Source organism: Schistocerca nitens, chromosome 1 (genome assembly GCF_023898315.1).
Source record: "Schistocerca nitens isolate TAMUIC-IGC-003100 chromosome 1, iqSchNite1.1, whole genome shotgun sequence".
Taxonomy (NCBI): Eukaryota; Metazoa; Arthropoda; class Insecta; order Orthoptera; family Acrididae; genus Schistocerca; species Schistocerca nitens.
In genome coordinates, this window is record NC_064614.1 from 521,143,904 (window position 1) to 521,154,366 (window position 10,463).

The 10,463-nt window shown below is 43.6% G+C and overlaps 1 protein-coding gene across 2 annotated transcripts in view; it reads right to left on the minus strand.

Moving 5' to 3' along the window:
- Positions 1-10,082, minus strand: part of LOC126236241 (uncharacterized) — a 55,483-nt gene extending 45,401 nt beyond the window's left edge. Inside the window, exon 1 of one of the 2 annotated variants that reach the window (XM_049945395.1) lies at positions 9,828-10,082. The gene's annotated coding sequence lies outside the window, so the exon portion shown is untranslated. The remainder of the gene's footprint in view (positions 1-9,827) is intronic. The other variant, XM_049945387.1, reaches the window with a different exon arrangement.
- Between the last annotated feature and the right edge of the window lie 381 nt (positions 10,083-10,463).

A 10,463-nucleotide genomic window follows, 5' to 3' on the forward strand; every position in this document is an offset into this window, starting at 1 on the left:
GATGGAACTACTGCTACTGAGATGATGTCACTTGTTAGCGTCTGCACCTGTTCAACATTACTGGGTGCCACTGATGGAACTGCTTCTACTGAAATGGTGTCACTTGTTGCTGTCTGCACCTGTTCAACATTACTGGGTGCCACTGATGGAACTGCTTCTACTGAAATGATGTCACTTGTTGCTGTCTGCACCTGTTCAACATTACTGGGTGCCACTGATGGATCTGCTTCTTCTGAGATTATGTCACTTGTTGCTGTCTGCACCTGCTCAACATTGCTGGGTGCCACTGATGGATCTGCTTCTTCTGATATGATGTCACTTGTTGCTGTCTGCACCTGCTCGCCATTGCTGGGTGCCACTGATCGATCTGCTTCTTCTGATATGATGTCACTTGTTGCTGTCTGCACCTGCTCAACATTGCTGGGTGCCACTGATGGGACTGCTGCTACTGAGATGATGTCTCTTGTTGCTGTCTGCACCTGTTCAACATTACTGGGTGCCACTGATAGAACTGCTTCTACTGAGACGATGTCATTTGTTGCTGTCTGCACTTGTTCAACATTACTGGGTGCCACTGATGGAACTGCTTCTGCTAAGATGATGTCACTTGTTGGTGTCTGCACCTGTTCAACATTACTGGGTGCCACTGATGGAACTGCTTCTACTGAAATGATGTCACTTGTTGCTGTCTGCACCTGTTCAACATTACTGGGTGCCACTGATGGATCTGTTTCTTCTGATATGATGTCACTTGTTGCTGCCTGCACCTGCTCAACATTGCTGGGTGCCACTGATGGAGTTGCTTCTACTGAAATAATGTTACTTGTTGCTGTCTGCATCTGCTCGCCATTGCTGGGTGCCACTGATTTGACTGCTGCTACTGAGATGATGTCACTTGTTGCTGTCTGCACCTGTTAAACATTACTGTGTGCCAGTGATAGTACTGCTTCTACTTTGACGATGTCATTTGTTGCTGTCTGCACTTGTTCAACATTACTGGTTGCCACTGATGGTACTGCTTCTGCTAAGATGATGTCACTTGTTGGTGTCTGCACCTGTTCAACATTGCTAGGTGCCACTGATGGAAGTGCTTCTACTGAAATGATGTTACTTGTTGCTGTCTGCACCTGCTCGCCATTGCTGGGTGCCACTGATGGAACTACTGCTACTGAGATGATGTCACTTGTTGGCGTCTGCACCTGTTCTACATTACTGGGTGCCACTGATGGAACTGCTTCTACTGAAATGGTGTCACTTGTTGCTGTCTGCACCTGTTCAACATTACTGGGTGCCACTGATGGAACTGCTTCTACTGAAATGATGTCACTTGTTGCTGTCTGCACCTGTTCAACATTACTGGGTGCCACTGATGGAACTGCTTCTACTGAAATGGTGTCACTTGTTGCTGTCTGCACATGCTCGCCATTGCTGGGTGCCACTGATGGATCTGCTTCTTCTGATATGATGTCACTTGTTGCTGTCTGCACCTGCTCGCCATTGCTGGGTGCCACTGATCGATCTGCTTCTTCTGATATGATGTCACTTGTTGCTGTCTGCACCTGCTCAACATTACTGGGTGCCACTGATGAAACTGCTGCTACTGAGATAATGTCACTTGTTGGTGTCTGCGCCTGCTCGCCATTGCTGGGTGCCACTGTTGGAGCTGTTTAAATACTGCTGATGAAATGTTATGGGACTGCTATTTGCACCAGTTGACCATTGCTGGGTGCTACTGTTGGAACTGTCAACTACTCTGAGGAGTGCCACTTGTTTATTGAACTATTGAAAAGATTTTATGTGAATATTTGTACAAACTGATATTTTGTGTATTTACTGTTTATGTAATGTTGTGAGACTCTTACCTGCACCTATTCGTCATTGCTGGTGCTATTGATTGAATTTTTAACCACTCAGACAAATAATACTTGCGTAAACTATTATGTAAAATCACATGTATGCAAGCATTTGTATTCCTTACTGTATTTGTTGTATTAGGTTATTGAAGGATCAGTGCAAAGCCAAAATTTATTTAGCTATGTGATATTTACTTATTAATATCATCTTTTACTTTTGTCTGTATTGTTTGGACGAATTTGGTGGTATTTTCACCACCAATTCTGGCAAAAATACCATCAAATTCTAGCCCGTGGAGGAGGGGCATATGAAACGTGCCTACATTGACTCACAGCGCCAGAGATTGCGCCAAAGATTATTATTCCGCCGCCTCCACTGGGGCAGTAGTAGTTCAGAGGTTGTCGTGGGCAGAGCTTGTTGAGAGAATGTCGAGAGCAGTACTAGTTCAGAGGATGTCGCGTGCAGTTGTTGTTCTGTTGGGCGAAAGAGTAGATGCTGTTCGGTTGGTGTAATGTATAGATGGAAGATGTTGCAATGATCACAGTGTATTTTTCGTCAATATGTATGGAGGTAAAAAAAATTTATTTCACATTTCCTTAATGATAATGCCTCTTGGTCACAGGTTCAGTCAACAAAGCATCTGGCTCGTGTTCATGTATTAGACTTGTAATTCTGGTTTCTATGTGCAATATACTATTTCTGGTTTTTCAGTTAGTTCATTGTAAATGGTGTTTAAAATATCTTGTCGTAATGAGGAAGAGTGACAGATACATGTACGTTGAATCACACTTCCAAACACAGAACAGTTACACTTGTGCTTTGTTGTTTCGTAGCTTTTATAGTTGCAGTTGCAGTTGTGTTAACGGAAATTTCCTTTAATTCTTTATTGTTATTTTATGCAGGCAGATTGCGTATTAATACTAGTCAGGGACAACCAGTTACGAGACTTCGTAACCGGACACACAGCTACCAAAATTATTGCATTTTAATTAAGCCCCCATGCACCATCTGTGCTCGAACGGAGACAGATCCGGTGTTCGAGCTGGCTAAGACAGCGTGTGAACTCTCTGTACAACATGTTGGATTACAACTTGCTTCAGTTTGGTACTGGAGGGAAAGTATGGGGGCAAAACTTGTAGAGTGAGACCAAGGGTCGTGCATAGTCAGGCAGGTTAAAGTGAGTGCAGGTTGCAGTAGTTATGCAGAGATGAAGAGGCTTCCCACAAGATAGGCTGGCATGGTGGGCTGCTTCAAAGCACTCAACGTAGGAAGTTTATAGTTATTTTTAGAAGCATGGAATCAATCGTTACATTCATATAATGCTTTCAATGTATTTTAAGATACATTACAGGAATTTCAGCACTGTGGGCCAATAACAACGTCAGTTTTGAACCTGACTGTGACTGCGACTGCTGTGTTCGGATGCAGGCTGAGTTGGCATCCCTTCGCTCCCAGTTTCAGGCAGTGTTGGCTTCGGTCACGCAGCTTGAAGTTGTTGCCAATGGGCATCACTTTGTGGGTCCAGATGGAGGTTTGTCGGGGACGGACAGCTCGTCCCACGATTCCACCAATCGGACTACGGCTGTGGTTGCCCGGGAAACTGCTCACATTGAGGCTGACCCCTCACCCGTGGTAGAGTGGGAGGTAGTCTCGAGGTGTGGCAGGGGGCGAAAGACATTCCGGAGGGCTGAACGGAAGGCCTATCCAGTTGTCTAACGAACCGGTTTCAGGCTCTGTCTCCGGCTGATACTGATCTTCGGCCGGACATGGCTGCTTGTCCTGTTCCAGAGGTTGCCCCTCAGTCTGCAAGATCCGGACGGTCGCAGAGGGGGGGGGGGGGCTTACTGGTAGTTGGGAGCTCCAGCGTCAGGCGCATAATGGGGCCCCTTAGGGAAATGGCAGCAAGAGAAGGGAAGAAAACTAATGTGCACTCCGTGTGCATACCAGGGGGGAGTCATTCCCGATGTGGAAAGGGTCCATCCGGATGCCATGAAGGGTACAGGGCGCACCCATCTGCAGGTGGTCGCTCATGTCGGCACCAATGATATGTGTCGCTATGGATTGGAGGAAATCCTCTCTGGCTGCGGGTGGGTATCTGATTTGGTGAAGACTGCCAGTCTCGCTAGCGGGATGAAAGCAGAGCTCACCATCTGCAGCACCGTCGACAGGTCTGACTGTGGACCTTTGGTACAGAGCCGAGTGGAGGGTCTGAATCAGAGGCTGAGACGGTTCTGCGACCTTGTGGGCTGCAGATTCCTCGACTTGCGCAATAGGGTGGTGGGTTTCGGGTTCCGCTGGATAGGTCAGGAGTCCACCATACACAGCAGGCGACTACACGGGTAGCAGGGGTTGTGTGGCGTGGACTGGGCGGTTTTTTAGGTTAGATGGCCTCGGGCAAGTACAGAAAGGGCAACAGCCTCAAAGGATGCGGGGCAAAGTCAGGACATGCGGGGACCAAGCAGAAATCGGTATTGTAATTGTAAACTGTCGAAGCTGCATTGGTAAAGTACCGGAACTTCAAGCGCTGATAGAAAGCACCGAAGCTGAAATCGTTATAGGTACGGAAAGCTGGCTGAAGCCAGAGATAAATTCTGCCGAAATTTTTACAAAGGCACAGACGGTGTTTAGAAAGGATAGATTGCATGCAACCGGTGGTGGCGTGTTTCTCGCTGTTAGTAGTAGTTTATCCTGTAGTGAAATGGAAGTGGATAGGTTCTGTGAATTATTAGGGGTGTAGGTTACACTCAACAATCGAGCTAGGTTAATAATTGGCTCCTTTTACCGACCTCCCGACTGAGCAGCATTAGTGGCAGAACAACTGAGAGAAAATCTGGAATAATTTCACATAAATTTTCTCAACATGTTATAGTCTTAGGTGGAGATTTCAATTTACCAGATATAGACTGGGACACTCAGATGTTTAGGACGGGTGGTAGGGACAGAGCAACGAGTGACATTATACTAAGTGCACTATCCGAAAATTACCTCGAGCAATTAAACAGAGAACCGACTCGTGGAGATAACATCTTGGACCTACTGATAACAAACAGACCCGAACTTTTCGACTCTGTAAGCGCAGAACAGGGAATCAGTGATCATAAGGCCGTTGCAGCATCCCTGAATATGGAGGTAAGTAGGAATATAAAAAAAGGGAGGAAGATTTATCTGTTTAGCAAGAGTAATAGAAGACAGATTTCAGACTACCTAACAGATCAAAACGAAAATTTCTGTTCCGACACTGACAATGTTGAGTGTTTATGGAAAAAGTTCAAGGCAATCGTAAAATGCGTTTTAGACAGGTACGTGCTGAGTAAAACTGTGAGGGACGGGAAAAACCCACCGTGGTTTAACAACAAAGTTAGGAAACTATTGCGAAAGCAAAGAGAGCTTCACTGCAAGTTTAAACGCAGTCAAAACCTCTGCAGACAAACAGAAGCTAAACGATGTCAAAGTTAGCGTAAGGAGAGCTATGCGTGAAGCTTTCAGTGAATTCGAAAGTAAAAGTCTATGTACCGACTTGACAGAAAATCCTAGGAAGTTCTGGTCTTACGTTAAATCAGTAAGTGGCTCGAAACAGCATATCCAGACACTCTGGGATGATGATGGCATTGAAACAGAGGATGACACTCGTAAAGCTGAAATACTAAACACCTTTTTCCAAAGCTGTTTCACAGAGGAATACCGCACTGCCGTTCCTTCTCTAAATCCTCGCACAAACGAAAAAATGGCTGACATCGAAATAAGTGTCCAAGGAATAGAAAAGCAACTGGAATCACTCAACAGGGGAAAGTCCACTGGACCTGACGGGATACCAATTCGATTCTACACAGAGTACGCGAAAGAACTTGCCCCCCCCCCCCCTTCTAACAGCCGTGTACCGCAAGTCTCTAGAGGAACGGAAGGTTCCAAATGATTGGACAGGTAGTCCCAGTCTTCAAGAAGGGTCGTCGAGCAGAAGCGCAAAACTATAGACCTATATTCCTGACGTCGACCTGTTGTAGAATTTTATAACACGTTTTTTGCTCGCGTATCATGTCGTTTCTGGAAACCCAGAATCTACTCTGTAGGAATCAACATGGATTCCAGAAACAGCGATCGTGTGAGACCCAACTCGCTTTATTTCTTCATAAGACCCAGAAAATATTAGATACAGCCTCCCAGGTAGATTCCATTTTCCTTGACTTCCGGAAGGCGTTCGATACAGTTCCGCACTGTCGCATGATAAACAAAGTAAGAGCCTACGGAATATCAGACCAGCTGTGTGGCTGGATTGAAGAGTTTTTAGCAAACAGAACACAGCATGTTGTTCTCAATGGAGAGACGTCTACAGACGTTAAGGTAACCTCTGGCGTGCCACAGGGAAGTGTTATGGGACCATTGCTTTTCACAATATATATATATATATATATATATATATATATATATATATATGTGTGTGTGTGTGTGTGTGTGCCTGTGGTTCTGTCAGTGTGATCATGTGATGTATCTGACCCCAGGAATGTGTCAATAAAGTTTCCCCTTCCTGGGACAATGAATTCACGGTGTTCTTATTTCAATTTCCAGGAGTGTATATATATATATATATATATATATATATATATATATATATATATATAACCTAGTTCATAGTGTCGGAAGTTCCATGCGGCTTTTCGCAGATGATGCTGTAGTTTACAGAGAAGTTGCAGCATTAGAAAATTGCAGCGAAATGCAGGAAGATGTGCAGCGGATAGGCACTTGGTGCAGGGAGTGGCAACTGACCCTTAACTTAGACAAATGTAATGTATTGCGAATACATAGAAAGAAGGATCCTTTATTGTATGATTATATGATAGCAGATCAAACACTGGTAGCAGTTACTTCTGTAAAATATCTGGGAGTATGCGTGCGGAACGATTTGAAGAGGAATGATCATATAAAATTAATTGTTGGTAAGGCGGGTACCAGGTTGAGATTCATTGGGAGAGTCCTTAGAAAATGTAGTCCATCAACAAGGGAGGTGGCTTACAAAACACTCGTTCGACCTATACTTGAGTATTGCTCATCAGTGTGGGATCCGTACCAGATCGGGTTGACGGACGAGATAGAGAAAATCCAAAGAAGAGCGGCGCGTTTCGTCACAGGGTTATTTGGTAACCGTGATAGCGTTACGGAGATGTTTAGCAAACTCAAGTGGCAGACTCTGCAAGAGAGGCGCTCTGGATCGCGCTGTAGCTTGCTGTCCAGGTTTCGAGAGGGTGTGTTTCTGGATGAGGTATCGAATATATTGCTTCTCAATACTTACACCTCCCGAGGAGATCACGAATGTAAAATTAGAGAGATTCGAGGGCGCACGGAGGCTTTCCGGCAGTCGTTCTTCCCGCGAACCATACGCCACTGGAAAAGGAAAGGGAGGTAATGACAGTGGCACGTAAAGTGCCCTCCTCCACACACCGTTGGGTAGCTTGCGAAGTATAAATGTAGATGTAGATGTAGATAAGGTTTCGTATTCGAGTGGTGGACATAGCGTCAACCTTTTGTTGGGGAGTACATTAAGCAGAGCTATGACCTTTGAGGTGTAGCCATCAGGGCAATGAATATCTTTAAATGTTCTGTATAGAGTGAAATTAGTTACAAGTCAAATGATAAGCAGCATGTATCGTTTTGTCTGTAGACTCTTTCGGAAAAGTCTAGGATCTGCTCTTGTCTACATGTTTCAGTTATGTTAAACTTCTCAGGCATGTTGAGTAGACGAGAGATTACGTGATAGCTACATGAACAATTTGAGTCGGATCTAAAGTAGCTTCTGCGAGATTTAAGACCTTCTGTTATTGTAGATGGAATCGACGTACGTAAACGTGATTCAGAGACGGAAGACGGGCGAAAGAAATGAAGATACAATCGCTCACAATTTTTTATTTGGCTTGATCGCAAAGGAGAATACATTACTATTTCGACCAGTTAAATGGTCATCTTCAAATCACATAATATAAAGCACTGTCTACATCGACTACTTGAGCAAGATGCTTTGTCACAATCATGTTTACAATCCCAAATTTACAAATTATTTGGAATTGCAAACATGATTGTGACGAAGTGTGTTGTTTCAGTGCCGGCTGCGGTGGTCTAGCGGTTCTAGGCGCTCAGTCAGGAACCGCGCGACTGCTACGGTCGCAGGTTCGAATCCTGCCTCGGGCATGGATGTGTGTGATGTCCTTAGGTTAGTTAGGTTTAAGTAGTTCTACGTTCTAGGGGACTTATGACCACAGATGTTGAGTCCCATAGTGCTCAGAGCCATTTGAACAATTTTTTTTTATTTCATTAATCGATACAGACACTGCTTTCTGTTATGTGAAAAGACGATGACCATTTACCGGGTCGAAACTAGTAATCGATGTATCCTTCCTTGCGATCTTGGCAAATAAAAGGTTTCCTAAGAGAGACAACAACACTATTTTTAAGGATCGACTTCAACTACGCTGGCAGTGTCAGGTATAATAAAATATTTAAGTTAGAAGAATGATATAACAGTTACGTTAGTTTGTAAATGTTTAATGTTCGAGTTTTGTAAACACGAAACCGGATAAGTGCGATTAAGACTCACGCTCTGATGGTTCCGTACAAACTTAATTATGTATATAGACAGTTTATCTATAGGTTTGATGAGTGAGTGTAAGTATCAAAATATGTGACATAAATGGCCGTGTCTTTTGACTGCATTGACTTACAGCGCCAATGAACCTTAGACTTTAGTATTCGACACTAATTTCAAATTGATACTTGTGCCCGTTATAAGAAAAAGGGGCGTTAACAAGATGGACACACAGATAGGCAGTCAACAAATAGCAAAAATAATATGTTTTATCTGATGTAATTACAGATTAGCAGTTTTCCAGTTTTTTTTTTTTTTCTCTTTTACTTTTGCTGTGGAAACTTCCACGCATCTAGGTCAACGGGACGTACCCTAAAGGGTTTTGATGAGTGTTTTAGCAAACTTAAGAGAAGTAAATGACCATATTTTTAATGCATTAATTGAAGCTTAAATTCTTTTCGTCTCCAAAGGACCGTAGACTTCAGTATTTGAAACAAATTTCGACTTGACAGCTGTACCTGTTCCTGAGAAAAACGAGTCTTAACAGACGGACGGACAACGAAGTGATCGTATAAGGAATGGTTCCTTTTCTACCGATTGTGATACGGAAACCGAAAAAAGTAAACTGATAATTTTAAAATGTATTTTCAACGTCAAGAACCTTTTGGCGTCGCCGTTTAAATAAATTTTAAAATATTTCTACCGATCATTCTGTGACACGCGCGTTACAAACTGTAAAGATTTTTTTTAATTCGAGGACTATCAAAAGTGCGACGGTTACAGTTATAGAATCGCTTGAGAGCTTTTCTACGCTTAATAATAAACTTTAAACTGTTGTGTCTATGTTTTCATATCAGTCAAACTTAGGTTCTTAATGATAACGAAGGGCAGTCAACACGCTAGACTACGCTTACTACTACCAAGTACCGACAGGGGCAGAACCATACACTACAAAAATCATTGACCACCGTTCGCTTGTAACTTATAACATGTGCATGTTCTTACGATGATATGCTGCTACAATTCATTCAGGTAACGATAGACATAGACTGTAATAAATTCAGTAGCCCTATAACACATTCTATTTTAAGGAATCATTTCTGTAACTCTTTTCATATCGTACAATGTCGTCGACAGAGAAATCATCATAAACAGAGCAAAAACTAGTTTCGAAAACCTCTCTCGTGATGCCGTATGACGTGTGACGCGAAATGTTTGACGAAACAATGCAAAACGTAAATCATTCAGTACATACTAGGTTTCGAAGTCCCTGGATCGACATAATTTTCCCACTGCACTATATCACTCAGTAATTCTGAAAATCGTTTTGATACATTACACTTATACGTTCGTATCTGAAGCGATGGTTCGACGTCAGACACGAGCCCGTGTAAGCTGTTACCTGTATATCAAGGCAAAGGTGTGAAGGTGAGGCTGAGAAACACTACTCCGCACTCCGTATCTCCAATACCTGCTGATGCTGTAGGATTCTCGTGATCCTGATGCACTGTAACACTGCTTATGACAAACACGTCGTGAAAGCTGATGAACCGATTACATCACTCGGTCCTCGTGGGCGCAAAACAAATACGCAAACCAGAGGTAATGTTCGGAGTGAATTTACTCTTGCTGCTCGACACGACCTAACCCAAAACTGGTCGCTACCTCCCGGCAACTGCCCGTGAGTTACGCAGCGCGGTACACGCCCGGCCCGCCCCAGATTTATGATGGCAGTTGTAAACGTATTAGCGCTCCTATTCTCAGGCGTTTGTTGCGAGACGTAGTTGTCACAGTGATAAGCGGTGTACCTTCTTCTGATTTATTGATTACGCTGTTTGTTGTAGTTCTTGTCTGTTCCTCACCTTTCTCCTCGCTTTGTGTTGATGGTAAAAACATACAGACGAAAATCAGTACAATCCTCAGCAAGTGGTGAAGTGTATTATACGATTTAAAACACAAGGGAACAACTCATGCCTGTGTTTTGTGTCCTTTCGCATTATTATGTGACTTCGCAGCGATAAGAAGCGTATGTAATAGT